We start from the raw sequence: 20,302 nt of genomic DNA on the forward strand, positions 1-20,302 counted from the left end.
ACAGGGCCTCCTGGGCTCGTCTGGTTTTAAGCCAGGCGAGCAGACCTGGCTCCCGCCCCAAGAAACGCGGCCAGCTCTGGGGCACAGGCCCCAGAACGGCAGGAACAGCCGCCATCACCTCGGGCCTGGAGCGGGCAGCGGGCCTGGAGCGGGCAGTGGGCGGCGCGGGAGGGAGCCGGGCCCAATTAGTCGGCCTGGGACCAGGGCGGGCGCCGGGGCGGCAGAGGCGGCCGCCAGAGCCGCGCAGGCACGTCCGCGTCCGGCTGGGAGGCGGCAGGGAGCCGGGAGGCGCCCTGAGCCGCGGCGGGACGGGCAGCCTGGGAAGGCCTGGGCCAAGGAGATTCCGCACCGAGAAGGCCGGCCTCCCCTCATTCCTCGGTGCCACCAGGCGCAGCAATTAGAGGCTTTCAAAGTTTGTCCTTAATTGGTTTCATTTTTGCCTCATAAATGATTCATGGCCCCAGAGGTCTGGGAGGCGGAGGGAGTGGCAGGGGAAATTTGGGGAGGCTTTTGCCTGGGGCCAGGCTCCCTACCTGAGGTTGGGGAGGGTGCCGCAGCCCCAGCCCAGGAAGGGATGAGAGGGGCTGGGAAGCCTCGGGCAGGTGGGACCCTGCAGCAAAAATTAAAACCCAGGCCCTCTCCTTGGAACGCCGACTAATTAGGAACTGCAACTTCTTTTCAGCACACCAGAGCTCTGCATCCAGGCCTGGAGCCACCGCAGCTGCTGGGGCCCTGGGAGCATGAATAATAATGTGATGATAACAAAATAACAGTGTCAGTAGTAATAATAAGGATGGCGAGAACAACATATACGTGATCTCTTTCAGCTACCCCTGCTCCCCCAAACACTAGTATCTGTTTTACAGATGAAGAAACTGAGGCTCAAACGCCTGCCCTCTGACCCTCAGTCTGATGTCACAACCCCTTAGCCACCAACCCCCCAAGCTCTCAAGAGCACCGGACTGACTATTCACCCTCCAGGAATAGTGCCTGCCAGGAGGGTCAGGAGCTGCAGGGCCTAAGGAAGCCTGGGAATGGTCCTGAGGCCTGAAAAAAGACCCCAGTCGGTACCAAGTGGCCCCACACCCACCTGAGCCAGGCTGGCTCTGCCCCTCAACAGGCTGTGCGACCTCGCAGGGCCTTAACCGACCCATCTGTAAAATAGGAGCACATGAGCCCTATGCCCCCACACTGAGTGCTAACCCAGTGCCAGGCACTAGGATAGACAGGAGATACCATGGACCCCATGGTTTAACAAAGTCTGTGCAGAGACCGCCGAGCGCTCAGTCAATGGGTAAAGTGCTGGGGAGCAGTACCCGGAGGGCTTCTTGGAGGAGGTGAGGTGGGAGGAGGAAATGCCTCCCCTCTGACCCCATAACCAGCCCACACAGGATGCTCAGGGAGTGGGTGTGGTCCACTTAAACCCAAGACTGGGGTTGGACCTTGAAGAAACCCAGAACTACAGACCACATCAGAGTGACAGGGATGCAAAGTGCCCAGCTCAGCCTGCCCATGATGCTCCCTTTGATCCTGAACAGCTATGGGAAGTGAGGCATACTAAACTGAGCAGGGCCCACCTGGCCCCTGGAAATCCTGGAGGTGAGGGAACACATGAAACAAGTCAGAGGGTAAATGCTGGGTGGGCTGACTCCCTTGGAGCAGGGCTCAGGGTCTCATAAATACCATCTCTTGTATCCTTCAGTTCCTCTGACACATGCACCAGGCTCCCCTCTCAAAACCTGGTCCTCAGGCCCCAGCCACAGCACAGTCCCAGTCAGCTCGCTGCTCTCCCACCCAGCCTGCCTCCAGTGGGCAGTGAAACAGCCCATGCCAGGGCCAGCACCACTTCAAGTGGTTATGCATCCCTGCACCTCTCCGCAGCTCTCTGAATGGCATCTATGATCATCCCCATTTCCCGGATGAGCAAAAAGAGGCTTAGAGAAGCTAAGGGACCTGCCCAACACCACATAGCTCAGGAGGGCCCACATTCCTCATCTTGCTGGCCTCTTTGTGGCTCAGTATCCTTGACCTGTCCCAGGCCTGGCCATTCTTGCCCCAACCCTGACCCTTCTCCTGTCTAGACAAAGACCACACCAAAGCCCACGCTCCTCCAGAAACTAGGACTTGATCTGGCCGAGGCTTGTGGTCAGAAGACCCACAGGAGGTCCAGGAGGTAGTGGGGGTCTCTGTGTACCCCGAGACCCCTGGGGCATGGGGGTCTTCTGAGGCTTGGATGGGGTAGTAGGGGAAGCTCCCACAGGCACACAGAGGGATGGGGGTGAGGGGGGTGGCCATATTCTGTGGCTTCCTCCCTGGGAAGAGTCAACTTCAAGGCCCCTATCACCCAGACTTGGGAGGAGGCCGCCCATGGGATACTGAAGCTGGGGCACACATCCTCTGGAAATGAGACCAAGTTCTACCTGCCCCCGCTCCACCCTGCTGGAGGACCCTGCTGAGGAGCCGGGCAAGGCCCACCCTCTCCGAGCCTCAGGGGCTTCATCTGCACACTGGCCCGATAATGTCCTTTGAGCGCTTTGAAAAAGTTTTTGAGAATCGGTTTAGAGGTTTTCCTTGAGAAAAGGGGTTTGGAAGAACCGGTCTATTTTTGGCCGGGGGCACTTTGGACACTGGGGTCAGTGTACCGTAGCAGCTTGAAAATGGCTTGTTGAACACACAAACAAGTGGCCGGGTTCTTATCCTCAGCAGGTCTGGTCAACAAACCCTTCCCAGGTGCCGACTCTGGGCCAGGACACTGGTCTGCCCTTTGCTCCTCGCTGTCCATCTACCTGTCTCAGGGCTGCCCAGCCAGGTCACTGGGGTCCCTCTCCCCAGCCCGCCCGGAAGCTGTACATCTCCAGTGGGTCAGCACTGACGTCAGCAAGACTGGCCGGGCGTGGAGCCCGCCACCCTCCGGAACCGCCAATTAATTAACTTTTTCAAATTAATTTCCCAAGCAAAATTCCATAATTACATCTGTCTCCATCAGTCCAAGCTGGGCAGGCAAGAGGACCCTGCAATGAGATGGAATGTGGTGTAAAGGGGTGGCCATACCAGCCCTGGGGCCAGGTCAGAGAGGCCACTGGGGGTTAGGTTTCACCACAGTCGGGCACTGGCCTGGCATCCTTATGGATGCTATCTGGGAAGGGAGGGGGCTGAGAGATCAGAGCATTCCAGCAAGAAGGTGGGGGCTCAGGGAGACCCATGGTCAGCCCAGCTCATCCGGATGCCCCATCCCCCACCCCAGTGCCCCTAAACCACAGCGGGTCTTGGCATGGCCCCGTAGCAGCACAGGCACCGCGAGGCTGAGAAGGCCGCGGCTGCGGCGTTCTAATTTCCCAAAGGGGCTGAGATTAATTAGCTCACACACAGGCGCAGAGAGGGAGAGGAGAGTGGGAGCAGGAGCAGGCAGCGTCAGGCGAGGAGCTGGCTGGCACTCCCCCCTGCCCGCCCGGCAGGCAGTCGGCGGCCTTGACAGCCTGGGTGCTCTGAAGGTCAGTGGCCAAGCTGGCTGAGCCAGCAGATTGGCACTGTCTCCTTCCCAGAATCCTCAAGTCCAAGGCTGGGGTACAGTGACCAGGAGGATAGTCTGGCGGGGAGGGGCCCCGCTGTCACCACCCTCCGTCGGTTCTGTGCCAGGTGCTCTGTCCACATCATCTTGACTGATGCTCACAGCAACCCACAGAGGTAGGCAACATGATTCTCCCGTTTCACAGATGAGGACACTGAGGCTCAGAGCTGAGTGGGGCACTGGTGTGGGTCAAGGTCAAGCAAGTGTGGACATTGGAGGCGAGGCTGAAATGCAGGCTGGCCCAACTCTACAGCCCACCCTTCTTCCCCTGGAACCCCGTGCAGGTGTGAGGGCTACGGGAGCTCTGGGCCTGGGGGACTGGAACACCAGTCACAAAGCTCCTAAGTGTGTCTGTCTGCAGGGAATGGACTTACCCCTGCTTCAGAGAATGTGCAGGGCAGACTTGCACAGTCATTTCACAGATGAAGAAACTGAGACCAGAAAGGGGAAATGACCTGAGGCTGGGACCAGCCTGTAGTAAAGTCAACCCAGCGAAGTGAACTTTAGTGAGCCCTGACCCAGGGCCATGCAGCGCCTGGTACTAAGTGACACACGGACCACGGGATGGGGGGTCATTGTGGCTATGTCCCTGTATACCAAAGAGGAAGTGCCAGCTCAAGGGCACTTGCTCAACTCCTCCCTGAAGGGTGCCCAGGAGAGGGAAATGAAGCCCCTGGGGAGGGGGTGGAGAAGGTAAGCAACCCTGACCAGGCCCCGAGGCAGCTTCCCCGGACCTAACCATGGAGTTTCCCAGAACCTGTCTACAGAGGAACCCAGAAACCCCAAGGGGCATCCATCTGCTCCCCAGGGGGTCCCCTGCCCACCCACCCACCCTCTCCCCTGGAGTTAAGGGGTTATGTTAGCAGTTCCAAGGCTCTTAGGTTCAAACCTGGAAAGTGCCTTGAGATAGCAGAGGGTCCTAGGAGAGTTAAGGCGCTGGGCATGGGGGAGGGGGCTGGCTCAACTAGGAACACTACGCATCTTGTGTGTAATGGGGCGAGGGGAGCCCCTCATCTCAGAGACACAGGCTCAGGCCATGCCAGGGTCTAAGTAGGCTTTGGAGTAGGGATTCCTCTCCTAACTCTGCTGTCTCCAGCCTAGGTGACCTCAGACAGGTTGCTGACTCTCGCTGAGCCCAACCCCTAGCGGCTGAAATCCAGCTGCTGACAGCCCCCACCTCGTCAGGTCCTGGAGAGAACCTACGTGAAGGGGTCAGTGTAGGGTCCACATGCAGTAGGTGCTCAACTAAGGATAGCTGTGTTGTTGTTTTTACTGTCATCATCTGCCAGCATAAGCGTGAACGTCACGGACAAGTCAGGCCAGGCGTGTTGTGTAAGCCAGGTCATGGCCCCGGGTCTCTCACCGTTTGCTTTTGAGCTCTGAGGCAATCCTTCATGCCTCAGTTTCCCCAGCCCCAAATACAGAGCATTCCCCCTCTAGCCTGCAGGACCATGGGGAGATGGACATGTGGTAGAAGCTTGAAGGTTACAACGAGGGTAGCACCCCACTGGTCAAGCTTGCATCTCCTCTTCTGCCCAAAGGAAGAAGGCCTACCTACACTTCTGGACAGCCTTTCCTCCTACCTCCCTGGCCCTCAGCCCTGCCTGCTCATGTCGGCTCTTCTTACATTTCCCACAGCCCTGTCAGCCCTCACAAAGGCACATCCCAAGCCTCTCAATACCCTACAAAGGCTCCATTTGCCACCTGGAAGTCCCTGCTCAAGTCTAACTTGTAGACTTGCTGTGTGAGTGTAGGGGGTGGGAGACAGAGAAATCCTTGAAACTACAGTCGGCTCTCTCTGTTCCCTCTGATATTAGGAAGCCTCCAGGATTTTCCACCGAAGCACCATGGGTTCCTCTGCCCTAGGTCCAACCCATTCCCATCCCTCCCCCGCAACCCCTGGCCCCTAGCTCAGCCTCTTCACTCATCATCCCCATCTGAGAACAGCCCTAGAGAAGGCTAAATCCAAGACCTAATTAAGGAGCCCTTGTTATGGGATGCCACCCCCAGAAAAATGCCAGCTCTAGTGGAGCAGGTGGAGGGGCACACTCGCCTGGAGATCCTTGTGTGACATAATGAGAACTGATGACAACACACCCCACCATCTACTTCAGGTCCTGCAGCTTTGAGACAGAGATGAGAGTCATACCGATCTCACAGGTGACAAACAGGAGGTCAGAGAGGTGAGCAGACTCGCCCATGATTACACAGCAGGCAGTGACCAAGCCAGGTGTGGAGCCCAGGCCTGTCCAACTCCAGAGTCCACGGCACAGGGGCATCCAGTTTCCTGACTGGCCACTGCTGTTTGTGTCTCTCAGGATGCTTGGGTCCCTCTCTCCTCCTCAACCACGGCCCAGTCCTTTATGGAGACCTGTGTGGCCAGGAGGAGGGAGCCCAGCTGGGCCTGAGTCCTTATAGCCACATGCCCTTTGACCACTGCTAGGCTGTCTCAGTACTGTAGGCCCAGAATGACCTGTAGTCTGGGTGTTAGGAGACTGTGTCCAAAGTCCTTCATGACCATGAAGCCATTCCCATCAGACTCACTTCTGTCATCTGAAAAATGGCTTTTTTGGCAGCATATGGAAAATGGGTATAAAATGGGTATACCCTTATTTTTGCCCAGTGCAAGGAAGGCAAGTCCCAACCCCAAAGCAGGGCAGAGGCTTAAAAAGGCTCCCTGAGGGCATATCCTCAGCTCTCAGCACCCCAGGACTCCCTTATACACAAGCCAGCTCTCTACCCATTTAGCAGGGCTGTAGACTAAGAACCAGGGCCATGGCCAAAACCTAAGTGGGGGCACTGGATAATGAGGGCCTTGGCAACTAAGGGAACAGAGAGAAGCAGGTGTGTGGTAAGCAGGGAAGGTGGGCAGAAAGACTCCTGGGTCCATTTGATCAGAGGTATCATTCTTCCCCCTATCTCTGGCACACCCCTGCCACCTCCCAAGGACCCCATGCCCTGGGTCTGGGAACCAGCCGGCCACTTAGTGGTCCTGGGGAAATCGACTTTCCCTGGCACTCCCTCTCCAGCCTTTCCTTTCCCCAGCTCCCCTATATCCCTCCCCCGTGTACCCAACCCACTCTGCCTGGGCCAGAGGCCCCGTACTAGAGGGCAGGTGGGTTTAACACTCTCATGCCTGATACTTGGGCCTCCTCCCCAGAGAGGGCAGAGCCAGGTTTGCTATGGGAAAAAACCATCTCCACCTCCCCACCCACACCTTGTAGAACCCGGCGGACACAACATGGCTGAAGGCCAGGCCTCTTCTGTGTGAGCCTAAACACAAGGCATCTGGGGGAGCAGAGCCCCGATCACAGCAGGTGTGCCTGTGTGTGCCAGTGCCCTGGCCCACCCTATGGCATCATCTGGGGATAAGCTATGGCCTGAGAATGATCAGACCCCAGCGTGTGGGGCCAATGGGGTGAGAGTGGCCTCCTCACAGGGGGCACGCCTGTGTGTGCCTGTATATGTGCATTCGCCTAGGTATGTGCCAGTGTGTGCGTGCGCCAGAGGCTGGGCTGTGGCTGGAACCATGAGTGTGCTTCTGGAGCGCCACATGGGAGCTGTGTGTGCATGGTGCATGTGACCGAGTCTGTACCATGCGTGTCGGCTGGGTGTGCTGAGTCGTGTGGAACTATGTGTGCTGCAAGTGACTGTGTCTGTCCTAAGTGTGTGCCCGGGTGTGCCGCGTGTGGGGTGCGTGAGTGTGCACTCTGCCTGCCAGGCCGCAGGGCCTCTTGGGGCTGCTGGGGATGGGGTGACTCACGTCTCCTGAGCTAATCCTGCCGCCCGCCCGCCCAGCTCACCCTGCTCTGCTGGGCTGATGGCCGCCAGCACAAGAGGTGGGGGGGTGGCGCGGGCAGCCGCGGCGGGGAGGCTGGCTTGATAAATAACCTGCTGCTTCCCCAGGCCTCTGAGAAGGGGAGGCTGCAGCATGGGGAGGAGCATGAGGGCGGAGGTGGGGGAGGCTGCCCTGGCCCCCCAGGCTCTGGCTGCCCTGGCCCCCTTGGCCCAGGCTGCGGCTCCGGGGTTCCTGTTTCATCGAAACCTGAGCTGGGAAAAGCCTATCGGGTCATCTTGCCTGTCCCGCCGGCCACCAGGCCCAGGCAAAGCTGCCCCTCAGGGGACAGGCCCGCAGCCTGGCCTCCCAGCCAGTGGGTGGTTGGGTGGGGGGAGGATATTTCTGTCCAGACTAAATGCAGCTCTAGGCCTCTGTCTGTGTACCCCCCCACCCAGCAGCTGCTCCCAGAGGCGCCCTGGCTCTGCAGGGCTGACTAAATATAGGCCCCCCACCCCAGCAAACCCCCCATGTTCACCAATTCCCAGCGGCCCCACCCACATGAGGCCCCACCCACATACCCCCCTACCCCAACCAGAGGGGAAGGCTGAAGAGCCCGCTGTGTGAGCTTGGGGCAGCGGATCCCCCTCTCTGGGCTCTCAAGCTACAAAAAAACAAGCATTACTCAGCTCTGGGCCCTGCCCTACCTAATGGGTGCTTTTGGAGTGTAGACCACAAAGGTGACTGGGTTGGGGTCTTCGCATAGGAGATAAGGGCTGAGGTCCCCTCCCCAGAGCACCCCAAGCGCCTTTAGGCTTATAAACACGGCCCCTCCATCCTGCCCGTTCTTTGCCCAGGCCGGGCAATACCAGGCTCCTCCAATCTGCCCTGGCCGGATCCTGGCCAGGAAACAAGTTGTGCCAGGCTTGGGGTGGAGGGGCGGGAGCATGACAGCTGCTATTTCCTGGAGGCCACGGTCGGGCACAACCCGGATTCCTGCCTGGCTCCACACTCCACCAGAGTCTCTTCCAGGCTGCAGGCCCTCCACGAGGCACCCCTTCCCCGTGTCAGAGCTATTATCAGACCCTACAGGATCATCCCACTCCCCTCACTGCACTGGCACAGGCAGGAGGAAGGTGCGTGGATGCAGCTCGCCTCTAGGACTGGGGAGAGGTGGTCTCTGCAGGGTTCCACAGACTGGGAGGCAGCCCCAGCTTCCCTCCTCCTGCCTGCCTGCCCACCCGGCTGCTTCCCCCAGCCCCACACGCACCAAATTCCCCACATGCCTGTCTGTCTCTGACAGCTCGCGCAAATACTTGGCTGCGCGGGCACCCGCTGTTCTGAGCCTGCTGCGCCTCCTCCCTGCCTTCCCGGGGGGCTCTGCAGACGCAGCCAGAGATGGGAGGGGGCCAGAGCCAAGAAGCTCAGTGGGCAGTGGGAGAAAGCAAGGGCAGGAGAGACCAGCCTCAATGCAGAAGCACCACCCCCATCCCCCGGGGCCTGAGGGACCTGGGAGGCCAGAGAGAGCCAGCCCAGGCGGGGCAGCAGCTGCCGACACCCCCGCTGCCCACCGACACCCTTGTTGCCCCCCGGAACTTCCCAGGAGGACCTTCCGGAGGCCTCCCACTTGCCTCGGCCGATGAAACAGCATCTGCCACCCCCGCGGCGGCAGCTCAGGACAGGGTGGAGGGCACCACAAGGCCCCTAGGGAAGGCTTTGAAATCTGGATCAGGGCCCAGGCCCTCTTGGCAGTCCCAGCCCCCCAGCATAGGCCCAGCCTCAGAGCATGAGGGGTGCATTCCAGCCCTCCTGCAGTGTGCAGGGCACACCCGCCCAGCTGCCAAGCTTGGGATGTCTCCACTTGGACTGGCTGGGGGCCTTATTTGTCCCCACTGCCCTCCTTTCTGCTAGCCTCATCTCCCTCCCAGGAAACCAGTGGAGGAAACACTTCCTGACAACAGCTGGGATTCTCCGCTGGACACTAGGCCTCACTGGCTGGCTCCTTACCTCCCCCCACCTCAGTCCTTCCCTGGGAGTCACCAAATCACACCCCCACCCCACGTCTACAGCAGAGGAATCCTCCCCTCCCGGCCAATCTGCCACTAGCCCCAGCATCTAGGCACAGCACGGGCACTGAATGAATGACCTCATGGGTAACAACCTCCATTCTGCAGATGGGCAAACCAAGGTCAGGGGAGAGCCCAGAGAGCCAGGCCTCCCCCACTGTGCTCTTCCTGAAAGGGGCTGACTGCAGGTCCCTTCGCTATTCCTTTGCCTCCCAACACACTTTCTGCCTGGGGAGCCAATTGAGCCCTCCCAGGCTTCTGGAGGCATTAGGATGACTCCAAACAGAACCTCTCCGTGTTCTGGGTTCAAATGCCCAGTTAGGCTGCTCTAGATGACAATCCTAACTCTCCCACAGTTCAGCAGTGGTCCCGAAAACAATCCCAAGGTATTGTCATGGTGACGTTAGACGTTGAATAAAGCCTCCTCTCCCCATTGCACAGATGGGGCTGCTGAGGACCCCAAGGGAGGGGGAGCTGCAGGCGGCCATGAGTCAGAGGGGGAGCTGGGAAGCCGCCCGGCCCTGCCGGCTGTTGCTGGAAGCAACAGCCTGCATTTCCTCCTCACGCTGGTGCCTCGGGAAGCGTGGGCAGCGGGCGGCGGGCACCGCCGAGAGGACCCCTCCTGTGCCTGTGGGCCAGCCACATCCCCTCACTGCCTGACTGGGCCCACAGCCCACTCTCCACGCCGGCTAGAGTTCCAGAGAGGGGCTGGCTAGGGGCAGAACAGGCATTTCTGTCCCAGGTATGGGCTCATGTCACCTGAGGGCACCAGGCCCTGTGACCTCAGGGCAGCCTGACCCCTAGAGCTTTAATGTCCCCTAGCATCCAACAAGGAGACTGAAACATGACCATTTACACTTCCTTCTAGCAGCAAAATCCATGGTTCTATGACTCCAGAATCCCAACAAGAATCCTGACTTGAAAAATGCCTCCATTCCAAGCATTTTATAATTCTAGACTCCCATGACTAAGAAATTCTAGGTCACCAAGATCTGACACCCCCAGGAAGAAAGGGGGCCAGGTCCACTTCTGCCTACTGCTATGAGCCCAGTTAACTAATTTCCCATCTAGCTCGGGGGGAGGTGGGCCAGGCAGAAGAGGGGCTGGGTCTCTCTCATCAGAGTCAGCAGGAACTGACATGAAGCTGTGTGGGGCCCCCGGCCCGGACAGAAACTGGTCTAGTCCTAGGGGACAGGCCACCTCCTCCTGGCACACACAGCCACTAATGCCACAGATGTCAGGAAGTCAGCCCGCACCAGAGAGAGTGGGTGGCGGGGGGTTTGCACGCCTGCACCCCATCCTGTGGCTAGGAGGGAGGGAGGGCGGGAGTCAGGTCAGGGCTGGTCTCTCTGCTTCTCAGGTTCCAAGCCAAGCTCCACGCTTTATCTTCCTGTCTTCACCACCCACTGCTTCCTCCTTCCCGCCACAGTCCCCTCACCTCCCAGGCCAGTCCCAGCCCAGGCCAGCCGGCAGCCAGCCAGGGCAAAGGCTCCCAAGCCCATCTGACAGATGGAAAAATTGTGGTCGATGAAGAAGATAGGACCTGCCCCACTGGCTTGGCTCAGCAGCCTATTGCTCTCTGGCCACATCTCTCCACCTTGCCCCCACCTTGCTTCCCAGAACCCTCCACAGGGCCAGTGCGTCTCCACATGCCAGCCTGTCCACCAGCACACTCCCATTCCAGTGTCCCCTGACAGTACTCATCCTCACCACCAAGTCATCCAGTCATTCATTCATCCACTTTTATCCACCCAACTAGCCTATCAGCCCATCTCCCCACCACATATGGCCCATTGCCAAGGGTTATGGGGGCCTCAAAGAGGAAAGAGCAAGGCCTGTGCCCAGCAAGCATTTAAGGAGTCCCTTCTGTGTGCCAGGTAGTGTGGAAGGTTCAGGAAGCAGCACACAAAGGCCAACAGCCTGTCAAGGGCTCTGCCAGGACTCCATCCCACTAGGCAGTGGCAAGCCACAAACTCCCAAGGCCTCAGTTTCCTCATCTGTATATGGGGATGCTAACAACACATATCTGTCCCAGGTATGGGCTCATGTCACCCAAGGCTACTGTGGGGATGAAAAAAGGTGAAAGTCAGAAAGCTGTTAACATGGTGCCTGCCACAGAGAGGACTTTTGTTGGGCTACCCATTATCACTGGCTTTGTTACAATCTATTCTAACAATAGTAGTTGGCCGGCGCGGTGGCTCACGTCTGTAATCCCAGCACTTCGGGAGGCCGAGGCAGGTAAATCACTTGAGATCAGGAGTTCGAGACCAGCCTGGCCAACACGGAGAAACCCCGTGTCTACTAAAAACACAAAAATTAGGCGGGCGTGATGGCGCACGCCTGTAATCCCAGCTACTCCGGAGGCTGAGGCAGGAGAACTGCCTGAACCCAGGAGGCGGGGGTTGCAGTGAGCCGAGATGGTGCCATTGCACTCCAGCCTGGGTGACAGAGTGAGACTCCATTTCAAAAAACAAAACAAAAACAAAAACAAAAACAAAATAGCAGTTAACAGTTGGGGGCCGCAACTGATTACAGCAGCAGCTAAAGTTCTTCAAACACTTATTTGGTGCCAGGCACTGGGGGTACAAGAAGAATCACTGCCATATCCCATTGCAAGGCTGGCAAGGAGCAGGCTCAAAAAGCCCCAATAAGCATCTGATGAATGAGGGGATCAATGACAGGAGGCACGGCCCTGCCTCCAAGGAAGGTATAAGCCAGCATGTTTTCATGGGTGAGTGTGTCTTTCTGCACACACGTGTGTGTGTATAAGCAGTTAGGTGTGTTACACATACGTATGTCTGCCTGTGTGAGAGACCTGGGGATCCAGTGATGCCAGAAGCCCAGTCACTCAAGCCCACTCAGGCCCCCACCTGACATCACCCCTGCCAGTGATCACAGCAGAGCTGAAGGGACTGTGGCAAGAGCAGGGGCCAGGTCCATGGAGAGAGGCCTGGAAAGATGCTTTGCATAGTTCTGGCCATCGGATTACAGGCCCAGCCTAGGTACCTACTTGGGGGTATAGGGGCCACTAGGTGTTGCCCCACAGGAACCCAGGCCCCCAGTGCCCGAACATTATGCCCGTACTGGCATGGCACACAAGTGTTCCTGCTGGCAGGCTGGGCACGTCTGAGGAGGTCAGAAAAGGTCACAGGTGAGGGAGGGAGTGCTGGGTCCAAGGGCGATGTGGGGTCTGCCAGACAGGGGAGGGTGGGTACAGGGCTCCCCGGGGGCCACCGGGCAGGCCTGGCTCTGCCCTGCTGGGGCCGGCAGCTGGAGGGGAGTAAATATAGCTGGGGCGTCCCGGCCACATTCCTGGGAGGCCAGTGAGGCCCGCCTGCCCGCTGCTCTAAGCAGAGCGCAGCAGCCAGGGCCCAGAGCCGCCACTGCCCTCTTCCCAAACAAACAGAAAAATAAATAAAACCAGCTCTCACGGCCGGCCGGCACAGCCGGTGGGGGAGGGGGCAGGAAGGGATGGACAGGGGTGGGGGGGTGGACAGGCAGGCGGACCAGTTGCCGCGGTTTCTGTTCCACTGGGAAGGAGGAAGCCAACAAAAGAGGAAAATGGAGGAAAAGGGCAGGGAGATGGTCAGAGATGTCAGCGAAGGGGAGAGAATCCCGAAGAGATGAAGGGTGTCACAAGGAGAGGTGTGGGGGAGGTAGGTCAGGAGAGACAGGGAAAGTGTCAGGGGCAGGCACAGTGGGGGACAGTTAGGGCAGAGGCAGCCTCTGGGTCAGTAATTCAGCAGCAGGGATGCCCCGGGGGCGGGCAGCAGGCAGAGACAAAGGGGGCTGTGTGGGCTGGGGCAGGGGGCCGGCTTGAAGGGCCATGAAATATTAAAGAGCTAGGCCAGTGAGTGACAGAGGTCATAGGAAGCAGGAGACTAGCCGGGAGCGATGGGGGACCCTGAGGCGGAGGGCTGCCCCACCTCTGGCCTGTCTCTCCACCACCTCCATCATAGCCAGTCTCCTGCGATGGAGGGACAGGCTGAGGGTGGGAGGGGCCGTGGGGATTAGTGATGGCAGGGAGACCTCTGCGGTTCCCTCTTCCCTCGGGCTGATCTGGGCACAGCCGGCCTTCCAGAGCTGCCAGCCACCCTATCAAGAAAGCCAGGAGGCCTGTCAACACAGCCGCTGCCATGGCACCTCCTGGGGAAGGAGCGGGAGACATCCAGCTTCTCCTTCCCAGGAAAAATCAGCCAAGCCACCACTTTCCACAGTGACCTGCAGGGAGGGATGACTGGGCCTCACAGCTCAGCTGAGCCAGCAGGTCACGCCCCAGCCCTCGCACCCTACCCCAGCCTGGCCCTATTACTAGCTTCACGACCTTGGTCAGTCCCCTTGTCCCTGAGCCTGTGTCTTCACCAGCTCCACCCCACCCTAGGCTTGGTGTGAGAAAAGAAAGAAGGCAAATAACACCTTGAAAACATACTGAGGCCAAGAATCTGCACGCATCATCCCAGAAAAGGCTACCATGTGCCTCATGGGGTCTGTCCTATTATCAGTCCCATTTTACAGATCGGTAAGAGAAAGTCAGACAAAGTGAAGCACCCATGGTCACACACCTGGTAATCAGCAGAATGGAGACAGAAGTGCTAGGTGTGAGCCACATGTTATTTTCTTAGGATTCACGGGGGACATGCATTCCTTGTCTCTATAAAAGCCGGTGTTTACTGAATACAGATTGTAGGTGAGCACCTCCCCCTGCCAGGCACTATGCAACCATCTGTGTCCATCTGAAAATGACCTTGTGAGGCAGGCATTCTTTTACTGTCCAATTTCAGAGATTAGGAAACTGAGGTTTGTAGAGATAACACAACTGGCCCAAATGTCATACATCCAGCCAGGCAGTGACATGGCCAGGATTTGGAGTCAGATCTGATGGACTCTAGAGCCACTGCTCATACACACTTGTCTGGGTGGGGGTTAGGAGGACCTGGTAGGAGTGGAGCTCAGTGGTTCAATTGGCTCCGACAAGGGATACCCAGAAAAGGTCAAAAACAAGGTCACAACTGCTGTGGGGGTTGGGGAGATGGCAACTGTTTTGAGGATGGGAGAGGCACAGAGCCTGCAGGAGCTCCAGGTGAGGGTACAAGCTAGGGTCCTGGCTAGAGTGATTTGCTTGGTCTACCCAGAGCCCCTGAACCAGGTAACACCAGCCCTGCCCCAGTGTGAGGATACTGAGGCTGAACCAAAAAGGGTCAGTGGAGCCCTGTGTTGTTGGTCCCCAGGGTTCTAACCTGTGCTCCAGGGCCAGAGTGCCTGGAACTAATCACCTCTTCAGAGCCCCCAGTGCTGTGGAAGATGGGGCAGGATCCCCTCCCTCCCTCCTAGGCCCTGTGAGCCCAGAGGGAGGCCAGCATCAGAGGCAGGAAATGAAGAAGAATTTGCGATCTAATTGAGCTGGCGGGGGATTAGGCGGCAGAATGCAATTACAGGGGCTGGAGCGGGGCCAGGGGCACTGACACCCCAAGATGTGGCCTGGCCCAGGTGACTTGGCCCAGCCAGTCTCTGGCCAGAGACAGGAGACTTGGGGTTGGGAGTATGGGTACAGGCAAAGGTTGGGACCAGACTGCTTCTCAACATAGAGAGGACTGCAAGGTTCCAGCTCCACGTGATACCCAGTAGCAAGAAGTTTTCCTGGGAATCCTCCCCCAGGGAACAAGTCTATGGACTCTCATCTGGGGAGTTGGCAGCCAGACTCACATGCTCTCACAGGCTCCATTCATACGTGTGCAAGCATGTGCTCACACTCCCAGGTAAGCCCCACATATCCACATTCACCTGCATAGGGGCAGGCTTCCCAGCCTGGAGACACACAGGCCGGCCCTTTGCTGCTACTGGCTCCACCAAATGGTGGGTTGTGGGGGCACAACCCCTCCCTCAAGAAAACCCACCCATGACCTTAAAATCCTTTTATTCCCGTAATCACATGCTACCATTGCCGTGGATACATGCTGTCACCCCGGCCCCAGCCTGTCTCCCTCTGCGGTTTCCAAAACTCCCAGCAGGCAGGCAGACGGGGAGGCTGCCCAGTTACTGCTGGGGAGGGAAGGGCTGTAGGGTTTGCAGCAGGAAGGACTGGGTGTGAGAGGTTCAATTCTACACACACACATTCAGGGCCACAAACAACCAGAGGGGGAGATTCAGTAAGACAGAGATACAGAAAGAGAAAGGAAAACATAGCCAGCCGCCACTGCCACAGACAGAGAGAAACCACTGTCCATACAGCACAGACAGGCCCACTCCCACATTCACAATTCAGACACACTCTACTCAGTCAGATCCCCCAGATTTATAAGCATACACAAAGCACACAGATACACACAAATCACAAATCCAAACTCTCCAAAATTCCAAGCACACACAACTCACAGAATATATTCATTCCCAGATTCACAGGGACATAGCCAATCTTCAGAAATACAATCTCAGATTCACAAACACACATGTACACATACACTACAGATCCAAACACTTCTAGATCAGGACAGACAGACATGCCCTGATTCATAAATCCATGTATGTTCAGACTCTGAGAAGTCACCCTGAGAAAGACATTCAACACAGAGATTCACAAATACAGACACACGACTTAGAGACACACATGTCCTGAGTCATAAGCACACATCACCCAGATTCCCACATCCCAGAGCAACAGACTAGTGCCACACAGCCTCATCTCTGTCAGCTGACACTGCCTCTGGCTTTAGGGGGCAGGTGGAGGGTTGGAGATTCCTGGGTCTTTGAGGGGGCAGTCCTTTCTCATTGCTCGAATCCAGGAAGGGTGGGCTCAGCGTTGGGGGGAGGTGAGGGGGAAGTAAGAGAAAGCAGGAAAAAACTTTAGTGGGATATTCTTGTTGGGCAGTAGCGCGTGAGTAACGGGGGAGGTTTTTTGTGGTCTGGTGAGTTCCAGCTATGAGTGAGAGTTTAACTATTAATACACTTAATCAAGGACACTTCACACACATACACAGCCACACACACACACACACACACACACACACACACACACACACGCAGCTAGGATGGGACCAGGTGGTGGGGGTAAGAGAGGGAGAGCCCCAGAAAAAAGAAAAGAAGGAAAGCCCCAATCAGGGCCCCAGAGGGCGGGGAAAGGGGGCGGTGCTTCTATCCTGGGCCTGCCTCCAGAGCTGGAGCAGTGATTCATTTGTGCACCACCAGAAGGGTGGGGTTTGATACACAGTAGGTGCTCAATACAAACATATTGGGCCAACAAATGAATAACATATAAAGAGTGGGCAATAATAACAGTAATAACAATGTGTGAACCCCCATCCTTGTTCAATTAGAGCATGCCCCAGAGCATCACGCTTGTTAATTTGGACTAAATCGTCAAGCCACCACACAGGGGCTCTAGGAACCCAGGCTTGGGTCTGGCTCACGCCTATTCCCTCATTTCTCCACCCTATCCTGCAACCTGTAAAGTCAGCCCAGCCTACATCCCTCTCTCCCTCCTAGCAAGATCCCCTCCATTCCATCCTCCCGTAAACAACAAGGTGCAGTCAGTCCTAAAGAAGGCAGGGTATTTCATTCCCCTGGACTTGTTTCTTCACCCAGATACAAGCCTGCCCCCACACTCCTATGGGTCTCAGTTTCACATGTGCCAAATGGGTAGGAGGCAGGCAGACCTGGAAAGGGGCAGCAAGAGTTTAGGGTCACAGTGGGAACCCTTGGAACATGGGCCTTTGCTGGCTGGGGCCCTGGATGTAGAATCCTCCCCTCCCCTTCCCCCACCCACCCCAGCCCAGCCCAGCCCAGCCCAGCCGGGTGGACATTCCAGGCCTCACGTGATAAAGACGAGGCCACTGGCCCTCGGGTAAGTCAACAGGCTCTGTCGCGGGAGAGATAGGAGGCCCTGGCCAGGGTCACCTGCTGAGCGGTGAAAACAGCCAGGACCAGATACACACATAAATAAGGCACCAACCCGACAGCCAGCCTGCCAAGGGTCTGTCTTCTGCAGAGGCTCACCTTGGAAAGGGAGGTGGCATGGAGAGGGAGGCCAAGGCTGAATAGGGACGTCCCTGGGAGAGACCCAGCTCCTGCGAGGATGAGGAGTAGGGGGGTTCTACCCAAGTTCCAGGGACTGGCTGGGAACTCAGAGGCCAACCTCCCTCAGCTGTTCCCATCTCTTCCCAGGGCAAAAATCAAACCGTCACCCCCTCTCCCTCCTCCCCAAGGAGAGGACAATTTCCGTTCTGGGAGGGGGGTGACAGCTGCAGAGCGAGCCCCCCCCCCCCCCCCCCCCCCCCAAGCTCCAGCCTGACTCTCATCTAGGGAAACTGCTAAATCAACAATACGCAGTTACGGGTAGGTAGCCCGCCGGCCTGAGTCTCCCCGCACGGCTCTCAGAAAGGGGTTTAGAGGGGGCTTCGGTCTCAGTTCCCGGTTTTCTAGTGGCGGTTGGAAACCAAGGCACGGGCGTCTTTCAGGAGGGCGACCAGGTGAAGCTTAGGCCAGAGGCCCCCCAAAACGTCCAATTTAAATACTCCCAACTGCAAAGGACAGACGCCCCCCACCCCGCGGGCTGGGGCAGCTGAGGTGGCGCCGGGCGTTCAAATCGCGCTCCAAACCAGTCCGCAGCGACTGCGCTCGCAGCCCCCGCCAGGCGGCCCCAGCGGAAAACTTGAAAGGGACTCTGTTTGCCGGCGGCCCTGGGGCGGCTCCGGCGGGGGCGAGGGCCCAGCGATCGCACACACGCCCCCTCCCCAACGCTTCCAAAGAAAATGCGGGGGGCGGGGACAGGGCCCACCACAAATCCAAGGGCTCCAAATAGCGCCCGTCGCGCGGGGAAAGGCGGGGGTCAGGAGTCTGGTCCGCCGGCCACCCCCTTAGCTCCCCTCCCCCCAGCCCCGATCCGAAGACGCGACTCTCTCAGACCACCCAAGGTCCAGGGGGCAAAGTAGGGCGCGGTTGCCAAACCTTCAGACCCCTGTCGCGGGAGACTTCAGGGAGCGGGTCTTTCCGAATGAGTCACTACAGAACCCCCCAAATTTACTGGTGCTTCCTTGCAGCCCGAGGCACCAGTCCAACTCCTCACACCCCTTCCGATTCCCGGGGGGGAATAAAGAATAAAAAGAGATCTTGCTCCCACTTTGGGCACTTCAGCTCTTCTGACAGGTCCCGAAGGTGGCCCCTCATTTAAAAACCGGGGTCACTCACTTTCCGTCGATCCTACAAATAAACAAAGCCAGGCGCACCCCGCGCTCCCCGCCGGAAAGCAGCCCATTCCGGGCGAGGACAACTTCCCCCAGCCAGAAAATTAACACATTCCTCTCGCGGCGGTTCAGCCCCTCACTCCGCTCCGGGGATGCGAAGGGGAGGGGGGCTCAGGTCGAACTTCAGGGGTAAATTTGGGGCCGGAGCAGCGTGGCAGGCGCCTGGGACGTACGCGCCCCGACAGTTCCGCAGCTAGAGGAACACCCCCATTCTCCCTCCCAGGCTCTGCACGCTGCTTGGCCCACGCGGGGCTCAGGAGACAGCCCCAAAAACTCCCCAAGGCAGGGAAGGGAGGGAGGGGCCGCGGGGCACCGTGGTGGTGGGGTACTTTGATGGAAAAAAAGGTCAAACTTCATCAGCCTGCCGGGCACCCCGCGGGCAGCGGGGGCGAGGAGCCGGAGGAGAAATGCAGAAGTAGCCGCCGCCTCTTCCAAGTGGTGGGGGAGGCTCAGTCACGCGTGGTCGAGGGCGCCCAGAGCAGTTAACGTCGCCCCTCAACACAGGGCTGCTAGTGGGGTCTGATGGGGGGAGTGCGCGCCAGAGATCTACAAGCAGCCTCCCCCGCAGGCTGAGCGCCCGCCCAACGCCAAGAGGTGAGGACCCTGGGCGCCCGCCGCCCCAGCGCCGGAGAGGTGGAGTAGTGGGGGGGGGGGCGGCACCCCGCAGGGAGCGTCCCAGCCCCACTCCACGGCGCCCAAGCCGCCGTCCCAGACCCTAAAACCCCTCTTTTTGTCTGAACTCAGTGATCTGCGACCGAGCATACTGCGGCTTAGGGAGGCTTGGGTATAGCAGCGGCCACCGAGCGATCACCGGCGCTAGGTCTCCCAGGCTCCCGAGCACCGCGGCTCATGCTGCGGGCGCCCCCCCGCCCCTCCCAAACACGGACCCCTCCTTCCCCGTCCCCGGCTCTCCGCACCTGAACTTAGGGGGAACCCGCGCAGCCAAACTTTCCGCCGACTTGCAGCGAACTCCGGCCCCGGCCGCGCACCGAACCCCGGGGGAGGAGAGGGAGGTAGGCGGGGAAGGGGAGGGGGCCGGCCTCCGGGGGGGTCGAGGGAGGGCCGTGGCCCGACACCTACCGGCTCTCCGAGTCGTCCAAGCCGCCACCGCCGCCGTCGCCGCGAGGCCGAGGGGGAGGGGCGGGGCAGGGAGCTGCGCTCCGCACTGGGCACCGCCGCCGCGGTGCGCTCCGCTCCAGCAGCCAGCAGTGCCCGGGTCCGGAGCCGGAGTCGCGCCGCCTCGGCTGGCCCGAGGCGGGGAGGGGGGGGGAGCCTGCAGCACCTGCCCCTCCTCCCCCTCCCCGCGGCCCAAATTAAAAAACAACAAAAAGCAACTAATCACCCCCGAGCGGAGCGCGGCTCGGCGGGCGGAGGGCTCAGCGTGCGGCGCCCGGACTCAGCAGGCGGCGCGCATGGCTGGGCGCGGGCTGGGCAGGACTGGGACGCGGGGCTCGGCTTCAGGGGGTGAGGCTCTGCCGCTCTTCTCGCTCGGCTCGGGCGCCTGCTCTTGCCGCCAGTGCCGCCTCTGCTGCCGCCGCCGCCTCTACATCCCCGCTCAGGCTCAGCCGCCTCTGCCGCCGCCGCCGCGCGCCCGCCCGGGCAGGAGCTATGAACGCTGCCCGGGGGCTGCCGGCAAAACCCGGACCGGACTCGCCGC

At 58.9% G+C, this 20,302-nt stretch overlaps 1 protein-coding gene across 3 annotated transcripts in view; it reads right to left on the reverse strand.

The window, feature by feature from the left end:
• Positions 1–20,302, reverse strand: part of LOC111528399 (CXXC-type zinc finger protein 5) — a 37,766-nt gene that overhangs the window by 14,912 nt on the left and 2,552 nt on the right. Inside the window, exon 1 of one of the 3 annotated variants that reach the window (XM_023195119.3) lies at positions 19,726–19,858. The exons of 1 other annotated variant lie outside the window; for it this stretch is intronic. The gene's annotated coding sequence lies outside the window, so the exon portion shown is untranslated. Of the gene's footprint in view, positions 1–19,562; positions 19,643–19,725; positions 19,859–20,302 lie in introns of those variants that run through there. One more of the 3 variants, XM_023195128.3, reaches the window with a different exon arrangement.

This window comes from Piliocolobus tephrosceles, chromosome 4 (genome assembly GCF_002776525.5).
Source record: "Piliocolobus tephrosceles isolate RC106 chromosome 4, ASM277652v3, whole genome shotgun sequence".
Classification (NCBI taxonomy): domain Eukaryota; kingdom Metazoa; phylum Chordata; class Mammalia; order Primates; family Cercopithecidae; genus Piliocolobus; species Piliocolobus tephrosceles.